The sequence below is a fragment of the Gobius niger genome, assembly GCF_951799975.1.
Source record: "Gobius niger genome assembly, chromosome: 9".
NCBI lineage: Eukaryota > Metazoa > Chordata > Actinopteri > Gobiiformes > Gobiidae > Gobius > Gobius niger.
In genome coordinates, this window is record NC_136860.1 from 30508760 (window position 1) to 30527631 (window position 18872).

The 18872-nt window shown below is 39.6% G+C and overlaps 1 protein-coding gene across 1 annotated transcript in view; it reads left to right on the forward strand.

Annotated features, from left to right (window-relative positions):
- Window positions 1-18872, forward strand: part of LOC306967602 (partitioning defective 3 homolog B-like) — a 388088-nt gene that overhangs the window by 339602 nt on the left and 29614 nt on the right. The gene's annotated exons all lie outside the window — the stretch shown is intronic.

Sequence of the window (18872 nt, forward strand, 5' to 3'; positions counted from 1 at the left end):
ACAGGTTTGGACTGGTTTGGACTGATTTTTGACAGGTTTAGATGGGTTTAAACAGGGTTTGGTCTGGTTTAGACCAGGTTTAGGCTGGGTTTGGAATGGCTTAAACTGAGTTTCTACTGGCTTTGACACTTTTGGACTGGTTTAGACCTGGTTTAGACCCGGTTTGGACTGGTTTAGACCAGGTTTGAACTGGTTTAAGCCGGGTTTGGACTGGTTTAAACCGGGTTTGGACTGGTTTAGACTGGGTTTGAACTGGTTGAGACCAGATTTAGACAGGTTTGAACCGGTTTATACTGATTTTGACAGGTTTGGATTGGTTTAGACTTGGCTTGGACTGGTTTAAATGGGGTTAAGACTGTTTGGACTTGTTTGGATCAGGTTTGGATCAGGTTTTGACTGTTAGGGAGTGGGTTTGACTCATTTAGAGCAGGCTGGTACTTTTACCATAAACTACTTGCTCAACCGTTTGGTAGAGGTCTGTAATTTTAAAGCTAAGAAGATTTTTTTTTATCATTTATGTTTGTTCCCCAAATGGTAAGGAAATACTGTGTTAAAAAAGAATATTGTTGTTTCTCTGGGCTTACATTAAAGGGTTAAGGAACAGGTGATCTCAGGACATAGCCATAAGATACATCTCTGCTTGTTTTCTCTCTCGCTGTGAAATATCGCCGACATTACAGACATTACTCTTGCAGCCTATAGTAACGATCACTTGATTCTCCTCCATTAATTTTCCATGCTTTTACGCTGGCATTAAACCATAACTTAAAGGTGATGCTTGTAGGATGCGCTCTTACAATTGAACTCCAATATTTAAAACTATGACTTGCAAGCGCAGCGATGTGTTGTGTGCGGCCAAATACTTCTCCTTAAATGTTTCCCAGCTGCAGGCATGCCGAATCATCAGTCACCCCCGTCTATCTTTCAACATCTCATTTTTCATTGGACACTTTCGCCGCTCACAACATCCTCGCTTTAATCATCACTCCTTCGTTTTACTTTGTAGCTTAATTTCCTTGGGCTTACCTTCCTGACATCTTTCTTTGACATGTCGGTGTGCACAGCGTTCCCTATTCCCTGCAGTTTTCATTAGCGGTTAGCTCGTGGCTAGCGCTGGCTTCTTTTCAACCTTGTTTCACTCAAATCGGGACTAACAAGAAAGCTGAAAATGCTTGCTTTTTGTTTGTTTATTTATTTATTTATTTATTTTTGCCTTAGGAGGAGGAGAGGCTGACGTTTTAGACGTTGGTGGGTTTTATAGGGAGGGTTTTCCCCTCTGTAAAAATGGAGAGGGATGGCTTTTTCACACCACTTCATGTATTAGGGGAATGTGGCTGATGGCTTTGACAGATGGGAGCGAGAAAACCCTTTGCCTTTACTTCTAAGTTATGTTGGACCATGCTAACAGGGTGATTTTAAGGGATATAGAAGATATTACACTGCACAACCAAAAAAATTAAGATCTGGGGTTAATCAGGGGAAGTTTCCGCAACACTATCTGCCCAAAGGATGAGATCAGCTGACGACCAGGTTATTCCAGCAATGGATTTCTTCTTCCCTGATGGCACGGGCATATTCCAAGATGACAAAGCCAGGATTCATCAGGCTCACATTATAAAAGAATCGTTCAGACATTATTTTCAAACATGTAGAGTCCAAAGCTTAACCCCATTGAGAATCTTTGGGATGTGCTGGAGAAGGCTTTGCGCAGTGGTCACACTCTCCCACCATCAATACAAGATTTAAATGAAAAATTAATGCAACACTGTATTTTTTCACATTGCAGAAGCTTATAGAAACAATGACCCAGTAAATTGTGCTGTAATCAACGCTTAAAGGATCTATACCTGATTTTTTTCCTAGTTATGGAATGGAATGAATGGAGATCTAATTATAAAGCCTTTGTATCAATTTCATGAACTTGCAGGAAAAATGACCCTGCAAGTTGACAAGTATAAACATGTCCCTATGAATATTGCCCAGGGGGGTGGGTTATGGACCCCTGTTGATAAGCTTGTGCTTTTTGGGTTTTCAAAACGTAGCATGGCTTGATGGTTTATAAGCTGAATTTCCTGATTGTATGTGCGAAATTGTGAAATAGACTAAACTATGTCAGCGTCAATTGGGATGCTACAAATATATTTGGAAAGTGAGGAATGAGTTTGTACCTCAACCTCAACCTTTCGTTGTTTGAAAAAAAATCAGGTATAGGGCCTTTAAGCTTTTTTTGTGCCGACTTTTGCAGGTGAGGCGGTGTACTAACGGAATATATCAATACAGCAATAGCTTTACGTAAAATCAATAATTTAATATATTTACTTCATCTGAGGGCCATCTTTGGTGATGTTTATTAAATAATTGCCATAATTCAAGTGTGTCATAATATGAAAATGTGAGTTCAGTTTGAATATTTACATACCCTACATAGTTTTGTCTAGTGTGTTTGTATGTGCAATGTACAGCTTGTTTCTATATACCAAATCGTGGTAAAGACGTTGTGGATGATTGATGTTGCAGAAGGTAAAGAGATGGACTTCAGTAAAAGCGTCAGACCTCAGTTTATTACTGAAGGTGGAGGCGCAGTAAGCTCCCTTTTTTCATTTGTGTCAGCCATCATTTTCTGTCAAAGCTGCTCCCCACTGTATTTTTTTATGAAAAACTACTTAAGAAGAGTGAGAGAGTGCAATTTCCAAAGTGCGGATGATTAAATAAAAAGTACAAGCAGGGGAAAGTATCCTTCAAATGGGAACTCTATTAGATTTACAAGTGGCTGATGGGCTAATATCACACAGGAAAACTGCCGGAATGAATAGGCGAGACATTAATATTTGCTGGTGCTGTACATCACGCAAGATTAGCTTTTAAAGATGCCGGGTTTTAGCTTACGGCTGGAAGTTATGATGTTCAGAATCCTTTTAATTACTGGTGGCTATGTGCCGGTGGTGCACTTAATGCGGCTTTTAGAATGGATGTCTGTAATTTCTTTCAATCTTGAAATATATTATAATGTTCGAGAGTCTGTGTGATTGTTCAGCGAGTTGTTGTGGCACCAGTAAAGCAATCCTGCCTTTCCCCCCAGCCAAAAACAGGCCCCAAATGCACATTAAAAAAAATCATGGCCAATTAGCATTTAGTTCAAATCAGGGTAAAAAAGATGAATAAAGCAGCTGTTCATAAATTCGCAAAAGGCTGTTTCTTTGACCAAAATGATTAGTTTTGATCATTATGTGAGGCTTGGACTTGGAACAAGTAATGGCTCATGGGACTTTTTATTCAAATTGTGCTTTACTCTGAAATGTAGAGGTGATGTATAAATGCCTTTCAGTCATGTGACCTTTGTTGTCATGGCGGCCATTGTGAATACCGAAGTAGCATTATGTAGCACTACCACATGTAATGATATCTCTACTCCAGTATGAAAATGAAAGACAACTGATTGACCGTGGCATTTTTATGTACTCATAATCATTGCTCAAGAAGGTAGCAGTAAAAACACGGCCCCAGAGACGCACGTTTATGTGAAGAAACCAGTGAGTCACTGTTTAAGATGTTAGCATGCTACCAGCTAACATTTAGCTTCAACAGCTCAGCTCTGACCTCTCCAGGAGAAAGCCCTGAACCACAGGATACAACATGTGACAGAGGTCAGAGCTGAGCTGTTACTGTAGTATTTCTTCAGTGCTCATAGATGTGAGCCACACATGTGTTTATCGTGTTGAAGCCATTGGCCATTGAATAAACTGTTGACTGTTGCTAACCACTAGCATGCTAACGTCTTGAGCAGCTTAAATACTGACTCAGACTGACACTCTGTTGACATGATGAACTGTAAAAATCACAGAGTAAGGTTTTCCGTTTCCTCTTCAGTGAGTTCGTTTAGCCTGCATAATGCTACTTTGGTATTCAAAATGGCCGCCGGAACTATGCGTGATGTCATTGGAAACCAGTGTTAATTTTGACAACATATTTTAATTTAGTTTTAGTCTTAGTCTTTTGCCGAAAATGTAATTCGATTTTAGTCTAGTTTTAGTCAAAAAAAAAATCTTCAATTTTAGTCTAGTTTTAGTCGACTAAAATTGCAAGTAAATTTGGTCGACTAAATTTATGACGAATTTAGTCGACTTTGCATTGATAATATTCACTATAATCATATTTAATCTTGTTCCTCTGCTTCATGGAGCTGCTCCACATGAACAAAGCTCAGAGCTGATCCTTTGGCAGAGACTTTACATCATATGAGGCTCTTTCAGACTGTCAATAGAAGTTTGGATGATTTTAGTCTCTCCTTTTCATTTTTATTTAGTCTTATTTTAGTCGACTAAAATATCTGGACATTTTAGTCAGAGTTTTAGTCTCATGAGAAACGTTTAATTTAGTTTTAGTCCAATTTTAGTCGTCAAAAATATCACTTTGACTAAAATTAAGACTAAATATTTTAGTCGACGAAATTAACACTGTTGGAAACACATGTATACGCTCATTATAGCTTTTTTTGCAGTGGTATTTGCTGATCCGTAGCCAGGTGGAGCGCTGTTGGATGCACAGGGCAGCGAAACGCCATCCGAGCTTGAGTCATGCTGTAATTTTAGCGCCTGCATGAGGTGAGGGTTGTCTTAAACGCACCAAACGTGAAGTAGCAGGCCCCGCGGCTATTCCTGTAGTGACTAAGATTTAATAAAAAACTCACATGGGCAGCAGGTAAACACGCACGCAAGACACTGGATACACACGGCGTGTTATTTCGGCGCGGGACTCTGGGAGGAAAGGCTGTTTTCATAAGGTCAACTGGCTCACTGCGGTTTCAAGTACATTATCTTTGGCCCTTTCTCCACGTATCAAGATTTCACTGCGACACAGGGAAAGAAACGATTTAAAGCAGGCGTAGTAAGGAGGTGATGTGAGTCAAATTTGATACCTAAAAATAGATTTATTCGCAGTGTAATATGGCAGTTAAATTGTTAGTTCAGGTTTGTCCAAACTGTCGTACTTGGGTCAGATCTGAACCTCAGAAGTTCAGCTGAAAGGCTTTTCACTAAATTGCGATGTGGTTCTCAAACCTTTCACATCTTTAAAAGTTTAAAACTGCAGATGAACTCTTGTATCCCCTGGCTGTCATTGAACATGATCGCCTCAAAAACAAATATTTGGGGGAAGATGTAACATGTCACCGCATCATATCTGACCTACAGAACAAAGGGAGCTTTCACATTTGACTTTATCTCTTTGATTATAGGAAATAGGTCATCAGTGAGTGGCCCTTTATTTCATCATTTTTTATCAGTATGTGGCTCTCAAAGATCAAAGTGTGGGCCCCTCAGCATTATCTAAACCCGGGGTGAGCAAGTTTTCATGGCGGAGGGCCGATTTTCTTTATTGTAAATAGACCGAGGGGCGAAGCCGATGATTAGCCCAAAGTAAAGCACAGCACTGGAAAAAGGACCATCTTAAATGAGATAAATGACTTAAAATTGCAGAAAAGTTCTTCTATGTTGAATTTCAGTCGGTTTGAACTAATCCAGGATACAAATGCTTGCACCAATGGAACAAGAATAAAGCCCACTTGAAATCAGACAAATAATTGTTTTTCACTTGAAATGACACAAAATTATCTGAAATAAGAGAATAACTACTACTAGAGGTTGTATCTCATCTAAGACCAGAACAAATCTACTCAAACCTTAGATTTAATATCTTAATTCAAGTGGATTTATGTCATTTCTTCCTGAGAACGATTATTCTTTTTCCAGTGCACTTCCTTCTAATGCCAGTGTTGTACATAATATATGACCTCCTTGAGTGTATTGACATTATTTCTACCTTTTTTCTCCCATTTAACTCTAATAATGTTAAAAGTACTCTCTGATTTGTGTGATAATGTTTCTCAAAATCATTTTGAGGGCCAGAGGTGCTGTGCTAAAGGGCCGGATTTGGCCCTCGGGCCTGACGTTGCCTACCCCGATCTAAACCAATGGTGTCCAAAGTCCGGCCCGGGGGCCAAATGTGGCCCTCAGACCAATTTTTGGTAGCCCTTGGCCTTCTTGCTGAATCGATACACCTCATCAAAGATGGTTCTTTTTATTTGAAATGTAGTAATTCTACACAATTCTAACCTAACAACTAACATTTTATTGTGAGACTGAGCTGGCATGAAGGTTTTAAGCATAAATAAAGGTGTTGGGCACAATTTAAACGTCTGCTAGTCGATGGTTTCGCGGCACTAATCACCAATCTATGGCCCTTCACCCCGTGTGTGTTTCAATATGCGCCCCCCCCCATGAAAAAGTTTGGACACCCCTGATCTAAGTGGATTGCATTTGGTCTTTGAGATGATTCATGGCCACACTGTAGATGCAGAGCTGTTGTGACATTTTGTTCATTAAGTTTTTGAGCTAACCAGGACTGGTTTTCAAAGTTGGATCGGGATGTTTGAGACGACTCTACTCAATGTGCTTAATGTTCAATGCTGTTGCTGCATTTGCTTTTTAAATGAATGAAATACTGTACATAATAAAAATCTTTACTAACATTGGGAACTGTTGTGTGACTGAGAGCTTACAGAATGTACAAGAACAAAAAACAGGCCACAATGCTATAGAAACAATTAGTGTTTACACAAATACACCGAGCGGCACCTGATGCTGTTGTTTGCCTGCAGTGTTAACGCTTCTGTTTCCACACATGACCAAAATGCAGCACGGCCTTGTGGGCCCCACATTTGGGAAATCATTTTTCTATTTTTAGAGCACATAGCTGACTCTCCTGATTCATGCATGTGTCACTGTGGATTTTGGTCTTTAACCTCTTAAAGGAACAGGCCACAGTTCTTCCATACTGAGATATGTTCTTACCTGAGCTTACATGAGTTGATGCGCACCTGTCTGGTCTTTGTGCCCATGGAAGAGCGTGGTAGCTTCACCTCCGTTTGGAGCTATAGGAACAATGCCCACTGACTGCTCTGCTTTATGATCGCGATATAGCCGTTAGCCCCCTATTGGAATACATTGGACTTTAGACACGTTAAAAACAACTTTAGAGCCTGGTGCCTAATTTTTACAGCTAGATATTCCTCCTGTGATAACGCTGGGTTAGTTTCAATAAACGGGTCCAGGCTGGTTTTCGTAAGAAACATTTTAGAAAAGCAACAAAATGTGCTGAAAACAACCAAAAACATGACAAGAAGGAGTCAAAAACAAGGCGACAATGTCACAACAAAGTTCCGATCGCTTTTGTAGGTCCTAGCTTCCAAATGAACTACTACACTGTTGCTCTCCAGTCGAGAAGCTTTTAGATTTGGGTAAAGCCGAATTGGAGAAAATGCACTCGGTTCAGGCGGGTGGCTAAGAGGTTAAGAGTCAATTCTGTGACTTTCCACAATTCCTAATGGAGAAAAGAATCTCCAATCTGAATGCAGTCTCAACCTAAACCTTTGTCGAGCACTGTGAATCTCAACTGCTCAAATAAAATAGGCTTTTGGATTCTATCTATGACGTGACATAAGCAAAGTATAACTGGATTCTTCAAAACTGCATGAATGAAGTAAAATAGACAACATGGTTAAAATCTCAAAATGTACATGTCTTCTTTGAGTCTAACAATTAATTTGAACTTTAGTCATCACAAATAACCCGATTGTCTATGTCTTTATCAACTATTGGCTTCAGTGCGCTGACAGTATAAAACTTTACCCACAATTTGCCATTTGCTGAGTTAACGCTGTATGTGTAGTATAAGGCTACCACATTTACTGCTAAGCCGCATATATCAAGTTCGGCTCTCCACACTCTAATGTGCAGGAGCGGTGCATTCCCTCCGTGAATTACTGGAAAATGTCCCTTTTCATAGTCAAATGTGCTGCTGCCTCAACACTGGAGCACTCTCCGTGGACCAGGTTTAAATGCACGACATGAAACATCAAACACAAGCTGCCGATGTTACTGGCACCACTGCTGGGAATCCATTTGTGAGCCGAGCGGAGAATGTTGGAGGATTGTTACCAGGGTGTAAGCGTGCAGATTATGGAGTGACTTGTATGGGGGGAAAAATGACTAAGAGCAGGCTGGGTTTTAAAATTGGCAGCGCTGGTGGAGATTACCGTGCGTGTCTGAAAGTGGAAACAAGTAACGGGGTGCACCAAAGACGAGTGTGTTTGCAGATAGCTCACACAGACCTCCAAACGATCCGCATCTGCCAAAGTCATCACCCACGTGTGCCCCGCATGCTCCCGGGACGTGCACATGCAAGAGGAGAAACTTGACTTATTGCCCTAAGTGTGTGCCTAGAACTTTGAGACTCGTGGAAGCCTTGTCTCCTAATAGAATATATTGGATTGGAATTTTACATATCCAAGATTGTGTGAGCTACACAGTGCGCTTGAATCCACAAAAGAGTCACAGACTGAGAGAGAGTATCCAAAAGTTTGATTTAGGTTTGTGTAGCGATGTAATCTGACAGACAGAAGATAATAATTGTTTGAAAAAATGCTTAAAGGGACCATACGGAGTTTAAAAATGTTAAAATTAAGTATTTTCCTCCCCCTACATGTTCCAGCCATGTCCTAATGTGTAGAATGAGCCCAGACCTATTTACCACAACTGCCTCTAAAATCCTGCACTGTCACTCAAAAAGGTGTCAATTCGGGTGCCGTCATGCACAAGCTTAATATAGAAGCTGCAGTTACACGTATGACCTGAGGTGGCAGTAGTGAGCATAAATTGGCTAACTTGCATGCATGAATTAATGCATGATTTCATGATACATTCATGCATTAGTAAATCATGACTTCTCAGGAACAAACATGTTGGTTCATGGATGACTTCATCCCTGAATTAAACGTAATGAATGTACATGAAAATCTTAATGATCCATCATGATCATGAGGATCACATAAAAATACTATGAATTCACTAAAACGGCAATGAAATGACAATAAAATGATCAACCAGTCATGATCATGAGGATCATGCATGAACATCATGACTCATATGGCGGAAATCTACTTGTAAATTATGGACAAGAACATAAAGGATAACTTTATACGTTAAAGTTTAGGGTAATGCACCACTTAAGTTGAGGGGACACAATCAAAATGAAGTAATGAAGAACTAATGATTTATTCATAATCACAAGTATAAATGACAAATTTATTTTGGTAGTACTGTATATTATTGGTGCTTTTATATTATATATATTTTTAAAAAACTCACACCAAAAAAACAGTTGAGGGAGTTATTTTAAATTTTGTCCTATAAAGTTATACCTTGTATTCATGAGTCATAATGTTCATGCACGAGGCCATTTAGTGAATTCATGGCATTCATATGTGATCCTCATGATCATGATGAATCATTAAGATTGTCATATACATTCATTACAGTAGTTATGTTTAATTCAGGGATGAAGTCATCCAGATAAATAGAATAAATAGATCAATTGAATTGGGAGGGATGTCTGGTGCTGAATCAATACCAAGATGAATTGACTGAGGAGAAAGATGACCTGAAGACAAAAGGTAGTGTTGATTTTCAGGAAGTTACACATTATTGGTTGATGCAATGGCACACCCTGGCCTTTGCTATATTAAGATCAGTCAGGTGTCACTTCTATTTAATGGCATTTCAAGGCACCACTAACAGGAAGCGGGTACTTAATCTTTTTTTTTTTCTTTATGACAAATTTTAGGACTGCCATCTTGACTTATTTCGACTGCAAAACTCTGCCCACAAGCTGAGACTGACACTGTTACGATGTGCCAGAAGAAAGCAAACCTCTACGGATCAATCCCAGTCTTTCTTTGTCTGTAGAAAACAACGAGAAAGTCATTGTCTGGAAAGGAAAGAAGTCGCATATTGAGTTGAAATGTGACCCAAAGCATGAGGAGTGCAATTTTCAGATTGCAGTTGCTCCTCTATTAACAAATTGAAATTTGATAAGAATCTGTTCTGGAAATGTATTGAAAGACATTGATGGGGAGAGGAACACACGGTGCTTCGTTGGTGGTCCAGCGGAGGCATAACCAAAGGATTACTCTGGGGCAGAGCAGAAACATTTTAAACCCCCATCTGAAGAAGGGTCTGTCTCCAAAATCAGAAACTTCATAAGAAAGGAGTATAATGCCACGGGCTGTTGTGATATAATTGGAAACACTAGAAGTCTGACACCTGCAGCAAACTGCTTTATTGCACGAAATCTTCAAAATATAGAAAAATGTCTCTCATAAGCAGAGGTTGCAGTTCTGTCTTTGAGATTTCTTTTACCTAATCCAAAAAGAACTTATGTGATTGAAATAAGATCTTTTGTTGGTTCAAGGTATTGCTAGCTCTGGAAAAAAAAAAGAAATGAATAAATAAAACTATGCTGCAAGCTCTTCAAGAAATGTAAGCGAATCCTCAAATGGCCATTGAAAAGTGCCTAGGGTAAAACAATGCAATGTTTTCGTAGCATTTTCAAGTGAATAGGAGCATTCTGCTGACCTTCATTCTCCTTCGTGCTTAACCTAAAGGTTCAGATGGTTATCACAGAGTAGATGTATGGTTACTATTAGCAGATTTGTCCCATTGTGTAGCACTAATGGCACCATCATTTTTATTTTGACACGCACACACACACACACACAGAAAAACACTTAGACCATTACAATTAGACCCTATTGATCACAAAATAGCTAAATGATTTTTGGAAGTGTAGTATATCTCATGATGATGAGGATTTTTCTGACTTTCAAAGATGTGCAATCATTATCATTATTTGACAGTGGTTCACAAACCTGCCACATTGAATTTATGGCTGAACATCAAGCACATAATTTTGAAAATCATTTGACTTTAGTTCATACGTGTGGAGAGAGAAGTGACTTTGTGTGAGATATTAACCATAGATATAGACGGCATCTCTAGAATCGCCCATATATGGTCATGGTTGAAAACAGTTAAGGGGGAAAACAATTTGGAGAAAAATGTAAACTTTCTTTAAAGAGGGGGTATTATGCTTTTTGCAATCACATAGCACCAGTCTATATCACACTATAATGATGACAAAACCTTCTGTTGGTCTGTAAATGCAGTAAATTAGAATAACTACCTTGTATAAAATTTCTCTCTCAAAATGTCTGCAGCGAATGTCTTGAAATAGGCCCCTGTCTCTTTAAGAACCTCTGACCCTTTCTGACACGCCCCCTCCACACGCTGTCTGTGGCATCAGTGGGGAGGGGCTTCTGCTGAGGAGCAGTGGTTGGTTACTCGGCTGGTGACGAAAGCTCAGAGGCGTCTCCAGGAGGTGGGGGCGTTCCTAGGAGGACTCAGGCAAAGCTATCCCTAAAATGGCCGCCATCAGAGTTTTTACAGATTACTCAAAAATATGCGAATGTGCCAAGGCAACACTTCAGGCATGTTTTTAATGAGGGAGTGACATAATAACATGATGTAAAGCTTGAACAAGTCGATTTTGCATAATACCCCCCCTTCAATTATTCAAAAAACTACTTAAACAAACACTGAAATATGAATCTAGTTTTCTACTAAATAAAGATACAAAGACATGGAGAGGAGCAAAGTGATTCAACAGCCCATAAATACACAAATAACCGAGAATGCTAACTTGATGCTTCATGTTAGCATCGGGCTAATGCATGCGGTTAGCTAACATAGCTTCAACTGCCGTTTTTTTCACTTCTACTGAACAATCTGCTGTGAGAAAATATCCATATGGGCCCGACTTACACTTGACTTTATTTATGTGTGGTAAATAAGTTCATATTTCACCCGAAAATGGCTAAAAAGAGTGGAAAATTGTGCTTCTCTAAAGATTCTATTTCCCCTTTCTTCTATTCTATGACAAGATGCCGTCTTTATCTCTTCACCAAGTTGAAAATTCAGCATTTTGACGCTTACCATAGAAGTCTTAGCTGTGCCAACTCAGGTTTACAATGTCGTGATATCATGTGAACGCAAATAATCCCGCAGCCCTAGTTTCCAACAATCTATTCTTCGAGTTGTGCGTGTCAGTCCTTAACCAGGTGCGGAAAGTTTCGACAATCAAAGACTCACCGGATTCACGCCGTCCCGAGCTTTGACCCAATTGGATTAACCGAACACCCTTTCCCCATGTTTCTTTGTTATGGGCCTTATTGGATTAAATCGGCCAATCAGAGCAGTGCTTCTGGAGGTTGCCGGGAAGAATGTGACTTCCTAATTATATTGATAATTAGGTCATTAGTAATTATAAGGCAGACGTTTCCTCCTCCTGTCTGTGGTTAGGAATTTCCATCACCAATATCCTGTCGATGTCAGACAGTAAAGGCAGGTCTCTGACTCCTGTGGCTTCCTGTTGATCTGGAAAGGCAACAGATACTGGGATACTGTGTTCCATGTACAAAATGTATGTGAGCTCCTTTATGGCCATACCACCATGTCTGTGGTGATATATTACATCATAAATAAATGAATGAATAGATAAATATTGAATTAAACTTATAGTTGCCCCTAATATAAAGGTCCTAAGAGTTGGATGTCAGATTTCAGGGGTGGGTGAGGAAAAATGTCTGTGCTTAAAACGTTTACTTAAAGGGGAGGAGTTATGCAAATGAGGTTTAAACCGTGTTGGGACGTGGAGTTGTACTTCACTTTTTTGGGGTATTTCTTTTCACTTTAGTGGTTTCTTCTCTAATCTGTACTTCCTGATTCATTAATAGCCCTTAATCTAACATTGGATCCCTTATGAGCAGTTTTGTGCTGAAAGTCTGTTCACTGCGGTGCTACAGAATTGTTTACCACGTTAAGTCATTCCCACTGCTGCCTGAAGGGGGACCTCCAGGTAAACGCCTCACAAATCCGGGCCTCTGCTTCACTGTCAAATCAGATATATAATGTAGACCAGGGGTGCCCAAACTTTTTGTCTCCAAGGGCCAAAATGAAAAAGTGCCTGTGAGTCGCGGGCCAAATACGGCGATGTCAAGCACGAAACACATATAACTTCAAATTACATTTGCATTTGATTCTATCTATGCAAATAACATGCTATATTAAAACAAATGGTAACTCTGGCAGTAGAACAAAATCAACAATTGAAGAAATTTAGTGCAAAATGTAAAAGAAAAAAAACACCTACAGCACCTACAGTAACTTTACCTCATTCGTTAACTCAAAGAAAATGTCACATTAGATTATTTTGAAAGTGTCAGTTCAGCATCAATTCTTTTATAAGTCAATTTTTATAAGTCAATTTTTAACATATACTGTTAACTGAAAGTTGATGCTACAACGCTCTGTGATTGATAAATACCAAGACACCGCAACAGTGTTTCCAAAAGGAGTGAAACAGCGCCCCCAATTTGACGCGGGTGGTCAAAAAGTGTAGTGCATCTATATTTACCATTGAGAATGAATGGAAGAGAGTTTTACCACACGCAGCACAAAAGTAGGTCACTCTCTGGCAACAGAATTGTTTTGGGGGCCCCATTTTGGGCACTCCTGATGTAGACATTATTTCAAACTATAAAACGTATAATAATACCTATGCCTCAGGTACCCAAAATCAAAAATTTGAAACTATAAGGCTATCGGGGGCATGCATAAGAATATTAATTAAATAAGATAAATAATGAAAGGTAAAATATGGTAAGATGACAACAAGTGACATAGAACAACAGCGGGATTGCATTTACAGATGTGTAGGTATCTAAAGTGATAAGGTGATATAATAAAATCATGTTTTTAAGCTCCATGTGCATGCTATGTCCAATGTAAGCACAACTGTCCACACCTTGACTTAAACTTAGCCTAAAATGATGACCTCTTCACAACCCTCAAGTCACCCTGTGTTTGTCAAGTCCCTCGTAGAAAAGGAAAACCCCCATCCCACGAAAAAATGACTTGCTGTACGTGATTGTTAGAGCTGTTATTGAATTAAATCAACCAATTACAGGCCACCATTGAGGTTGCGGGGCAGACTTCCTCATTATGATGATAATTGGATGTATAGTAATTACATAGCAGATGTTTTACTGTTTCAAAACCTGGCATTTCCCCATTTTCCAATCCTCCGCTTGGCTTTGCCCTCTTCCTCTAGCTTCCCACTTCACTAGCACTCCAAACTTGCATTGAAAAGGACATTGTTAAAATTTCGAGGAGGGAAGCAGCATCGAGACAACGTCACCCCCCCTCCAAAAAAAAAAAACTGGTCTGAAAAGTTCCCAGACCACTTGGCAAGTAGGACACAATCTGAACCTTTGTCCGCTATAGCCTTCATCAAGACCCAGGGCTTGTTTGTTAGCCCAGAAAGAACCCCCTGCTAATCCCATAGACATGTACCGCTTCAGACACCCACCCACTGTTCATAGGGTGTAATATTTCTGACATGTTCGCCCATTGCTCCCTTCTTGAAGTCAAGCTTTGATCTCAGCCTGGAATCCAATAATAGGTCTATATAATATGTAGCAGAAGCAGCAGGACTTGGTATGGTGGGACGATGATGTGCTTTCCTAAATTTTAGACCCCTGAGGTGAGGCAGGAAATGTATTTTTAGAGAGAAGTGAAGTTTTGTAACTGTTTGGTGACTTGATTCTTTGCACATACAAGCAGATTTAGCAATAACAGGATTGCAGTGTGTTGTGTTGTGATTATTGTCGATGATAATAATGCCATTTTCTCACCACAAAGAAAACCAAAGCCCAGGTATTTGGTGATCATTTCAAACACATTGTGATCAACATCTTAACATTGTGTTGCTTAGAAAAATACTATTCTGATCTTGAAGGGACTATACAGAGTTTAAAATTGTTAATATTGTGTATTTTCCTCCCCCTACATGTTCCAGCCATGTCCTAATATGTAGAATGAGCCCAGACCTATTCACCACCATCCATCCATCCATTTTCTTCCACTTGTCCGTTTCCGGGTCATGGGGGCAGCTGTTGGAGTTGCCCAAATCACATTGCACCAGCCCCTTATGGCTCCTCCTGCAGGTGTTGGGTCCACAGAAGGACGGCCTCATGATTAACCGGTCCTGTTGGTCTCTCATAAGGAACTTCTTCCTATTCACCACAACTGCCTCTAAAATCCTGCACTGTCACTCAAAAAGGTGTTACTTCGGGTCCGAAGTGCCGTCATGCACGAGCTTAATATAGAAGCTGCAGTTACGCGTAAGACCTGAGGTGGCAGTAGTGAGTATAAAAAGAAGAATTTGCATCTAGCCCCTTTAAGAATCAACCTCTCCCTCTCCAAAACACCTCACCAAAACAAACCCCTATGAGTCTAAAGCTCCATGGATGTAGCTACTTTTGGATCAGTACATGCGATATGTTTTAGTGGGGTCGGCCCATTAGTCCAACGTCTCATTATTCCCGAAAATGTCCCATTCAGTAGGGGTTGAAAAATAAAATTAGGTTCAGGCAAGAGTCCACTGACCTTAAAGTTAGGGCCAATGGTTGTATATAGCTCTCTAATCCATAGTTCGTTAGAGATGTCAGACTAATGGCACCTCTGTTCAATGGTAAATTTTTGGAATAATGAGACGTCGGACCACTGGCATGGCACCATTTTTAGTAAACTCCACTTATGCACACTTATGGAAAGCACTCTGGTTCTGCAGGTGCTGTCAAGCGCTATACAAATACAGGTTGGTTGGGTGGTTGATTGATCAGCTCTTGTATCGGAACAGGCTGCAGTGTGTTGCTTTGGAGTAGCAACACTCTACTGATGTTTTTACCTGTCGTTGCTCTGTGGAGGAGATCCCGCTACAGATTGGGAGCCAATGCAGCAGGCGACAAAGAGCTTCCTGGTTCATCTGGTGAATCGGAAAACTAATGCTGAAAAGTCTTTTTAGTTACCACAGAAGATCGAAAACATGCAACTCCAGGTAGGATTTTGATGAGGTTAGCACATTGTAATATGTTAATAAGCTACGAAACAAGGGGCTCCCAGTCCGTGCCACCAGTTGTTCCTTTTTTCAGGTATAGTAGCTTTAGAGGGAGAGTTGTTGCCCACTGTCTTCTAAGATGTGTAGTTTGATTTCCACGTCAAGAACAGTGGTTAAGTAATGATCTTTTTGATGCATACTTGCATTCAAAATAGATTTTTTTAAAGCTTGTTACAAAATTAGCGACCATACATGTCAACTGTCTTCTCTTTCAGCCCATGTTGACAAGTCACCCCACTTTTAAGAAACGCCGGGCACCGCTTTAACTGAAATAGTATGTGTGAAATACTTCGGATTTTAACTTTCAGCAGCCCACAGGTTATTAATTTCACATGTGAACAGTCAAACATATGGCACCGGCTAAATCGCCCTGCACCTTGTCGTAAAAGTGTAAAATTGTCACACTGTGCATGACTGGAGGCTTTCACATGCTGATATTTATTATATATAACATATGATTAAATCTTAATATGGGCAGATTGGATTCATAAAATAGATCGTAATCATTTTATTAAAGGTGCATTGTGTGGTTCAGGGGGGAAAATGAATGGAGCATGATTCAGCGCCGTGTTTTTAATAACGTGTAACTGCTTCAAAATGACACACCTTGAAATTGGCTTTTCTGGATGAAATGTGTCAGACTTCATGCAAGTTAGTGTGACCCTTAATTTCAGTTTTCAGCCGCACTTGTGTCTGGAGGTTCATTTCAGGTTTCTTACATTTTTCCCACAACTGTGTTTTGGTTGAGGTGCTAATCTTTATGATGATGTCCAATAAGCTTGTGCAAGCTCTTAGTTGTCCAGGAGTTTTCTACAATAGCAAAGGTTATCGAATTTTAATAATCTGGCCAGGTTTGTGAGTCTGCACTCTGGATTTGAGCAGTTATCGCCATAGAAATAAAAAGAAGAAGGCGTTTAAACCTCACGTATGCGGATAGTTAGCAAGTTGGCTAGTCCGTTAGCCTGCTCACTGTATTTTTCCTACAGCCGTTAGCATTAGCCACCAAACATTGCATATTACAAATGATCCAGATGATTTCAGCTGTTGTCAACCCATCAACCACATAAAGGTGAGGTCAAAGCCTAGTTGGAAATCATTAATGAATGTACAGACCTTTTGAGATTTTACTTTAGATTCATATTAGCATACAAAAGTGTCCTCTGAGCTAATGTTAACTCAAAGTCAGTCAAGTTTCTGCTTTTTGTTTGGTCGGATACACACCAAATGGCCACTAAACATAATGTTATAATACATTAATAATAAAGAAACCAGCGAAATTTTGTAAATGCCTTGAAAAGGACAATGCATGGCCATACCGCCTTTGCTGTGCCTGATCCCATCAGACCTTGGAAGCTAAGCAGGGAAGGGCCTGGTCAGTACTTGGATGGGAGACTGTTTAGTAACACCAAGAAGCCTGGCGAATGGATTACAATAGTAGCTTACCACCACCAAGTATGGAGTGAATGAATAAAGCGCCTTTGAGTGTCCAGAAAAGCGCTATATATAAAACCGATGCATTATTATTATCATTAGAAAATATACCTCGCCATACGTTAGAATGGGCAGTATACTTTTACATAATATAATAGATGATACGGTTGACATTACATTGACTTTGGATGTAAACAATTCCTCCCTGAGTTCAACAGATACGGATTAGTTCCTTTGTAGAAGTATCACAAAACTAATGCGCACATGAAACAAATGCAAGTAAAAATGTCTGCGTATCCGCCTCCCAAATTTGTTGTTGTTGTTGTTCATAATATTACACTGATACATTTTAATTATGCTTTTTTTTTTTTCAACTCTGCAAAGTGCCAAGCTCCCGCATAGTCACGGTATATTGTTACAAATGAGCTTTCAAGTGTGGATTTATTACATCCAAGAAGTTATCAACAGAGAAGAGACTTAACATGAAGCTAAAGTTCTGGTCCCACTTAAAACCTCATTAGCCTCATCTAAATTGTCCTCTTTGTACAATGCTTCATTTTTTTTTCTGTCACAAGTTGTTTCAAAACTCCTTTTCATGTCCCAAATTAGTGCCTATTTAACGTTTGTAATTTTGTCTGTAATTTTGCGCCACGGTCATGCACAGAGCTGAACTTCTCCATCTTGTAGCTATTACTACGTCCCCCTAAAGAGCACCTTATGGGCTCAAGATGTGGAATAATGGGTGTTTTTTAGAACAGGACACGGTATTATCAGTAATGGATTTCATAATGTCGATGGAAGTCACTCTCAGCGCCGCCTGGTATGTGGCTCCCAATGCTAAGTGTAGTTTTAGTTTAAATAGTGTCACTCTAAGATACTTTTGTAAAGCCACTGCCAAGATTCTCCATCTATCAGGCTTCCTACAGTTTGAGGTATCTCCATTTGGGTAATAACTTGGTGTTCTTCCATCTAATTTGAGTCGTGGCCCAGTTATAATTAAGCTAGAAGCAGTGTACGAAACTCTCAGTAGAGGACGATGCATTGACGGATGAATTCAGTCAAAGGCGTTGATCTATGGAACGGTTTATCTATTCAACTTAAGGGCTCCCAAACTATTAAAGCATTTAAAAAAATGTATAAGTTAAACATGATAGAGAAGTATAGAACACTTGAATGAAGACCATTAGAAAAGAAGTCGATCGAGGAAACAAAGCATCATTTATGATTGTTGAAGTTTAAGTTTTGTGTTTAAGTGTTACCATCGTTGGTATTAAAGAAAGTGTATAATGTGTCATCTTTGGACACAGAGTCACAGTTGTAAAAGGGGTTAGGCAGAATAAGTCTTGCCTTCAGCCTAAACCCCTTTCGGTCAGGCATCATTTAGATTAAATTCTTAATGTATGTGTTTTCTTATTATAAAATGTCTAAGATATTTGGAAAACATGTGACATGTGATTAAAATGTTCATAATGACCGAAGAAAATAAAAAATTAACTAACTAAAAAAAAAAAAAAAAAATTGTAAGCTTTGGG